This window comes from Pundamilia nyererei, unplaced genomic scaffold (genome assembly GCF_000239375.1).
Source record: "Pundamilia nyererei isolate P.nyererei 1_Seehausen unplaced genomic scaffold, PunNye1.0 scaffold00136, whole genome shotgun sequence".
Taxonomy (NCBI): domain Eukaryota; kingdom Metazoa; phylum Chordata; class Actinopteri; order Cichliformes; family Cichlidae; genus Pundamilia; species Pundamilia nyererei.
In genome coordinates this window covers 1,048,704-1,050,079 of record NW_005187537.1, presented here as the reverse complement: position 1 = coordinate 1,050,079, position 1,376 = coordinate 1,048,704, and the positions used below count along the sequence as shown (strand labels likewise).

At 35.3% G+C, this 1,376-nt stretch overlaps 1 protein-coding gene across 1 annotated transcript in view; it reads left to right on the top strand.

The window, feature by feature from the left end:
* LOC102213130 (canalicular multispecific organic anion transporter 1) overlaps positions 1-1,376 on the top strand; it is a 26,647-nt gene that overhangs the window by 19,517 nt on the left and 5,754 nt on the right. The gene's annotated exons all lie outside the window — the stretch shown is intronic.

The window sequence follows — 1,376 nt, the reverse complement described above, 5'->3', positions numbered from 1 at the left end:
TCAGTCAAACATATAACATGTGACTTCTCACGGGAAGAAGTCCCGTGAGATGAACGAAGCTCAACCACTCAAATTTTGTTATATTTGATTTTCCCACATACTGATTCTTAATTCTTAAAAACCCATGTCAGTTAGCTTATCATCAGTCTATGGACAATGCAAAGCTTTCAGTAATGTAAGTAATAAGGCAATCAAATCATAGAGTATTAAAGCTGTGAGTCATTTGGGTATTCAATTTTAAATCCTGTGGTCTTGTTGCCCCTATCAAAGACCGTTTTCTTCCTACAGCCATGCTATGATCAGATCAAGTTGCCATGACAACTGTCCTCAGCTTCATTTCTTGATCTCCAATGGCTTCTTCTCAAGATATATGATATGTTATTAAGTGGGCTATACAGACCGTATGTCTGTTCATTTTCTCATTTAATAATCTAACTCATATAAAGGCTTCAACTTATCTCAGTAACTGTGATACACACAGAGGATGCCACACCTGAGATTCAGTTTCTCACTAACAGCTGTGTTATTTGAACAGAAAATAAAATAAACTAAATGTCCGGAGGCCTGGCCGAAAGAAACAAAGATGTGGAAGCAACACAATGGAGCGAGAGACCTGGAATTTCCGTCTCTAAACTACTCATAGTATAAGAAACTAGAGGAAAATAGGAAAGATGCTAAAAAGCTGCTTGGGCTAGGCAAAGGATAGCAAGAGCCTTTTCCTCTAAATAGAAGCTCAGTGGCAGACGCATCTGAGAAAGTAGCAGTTAGGTGAGAAAAGAGCACAGAGGACGAGAGAAGAAAGAGGAAGCAAACACAAGGGGACAGCACGTAATTTCTATAGCATGTTCTTGTTCTTTCTTTCTTTGCACTTTAACAGTATTTTTTATACTGCTTAAAGATTTTCTTTCTGTTTGACTGGATATTAAAATAATAAAGAAACATTGTGTCCAGTCGATATGCAACTCATTTTATAACAATTTAAATAGTTAATCTGTTTCTCAATAATATCTTATGCTTATGCTTATCTTATACTGTACAATCGTATGCTTACCTTATGCTTGTAGATATACTTGGGTTTTTCCAGTAGACAGTTATTGGGATATTCTGGACTTAAAATATTATTCAATGATGTGTATAAAATTTGCAAATTGCAAATTGTGGTAGAACTTGAAGGCTTGCAGTTCTTCAAGTACTTAAATCATAAAATATCTCATTTCGAATTCAGTGATGTTAAAACCATAAAAGAAAAAGCTAAATTGATGTAGCCCTATTCAACATTTCAGAATAATGCTTGTGCTAACATGGGGCCTAATTTTAGGAACTTTAAGTATTTAGCTAACAGGTAATTAGTGTAAAGAGGGTTTAGAGTGTGTGTG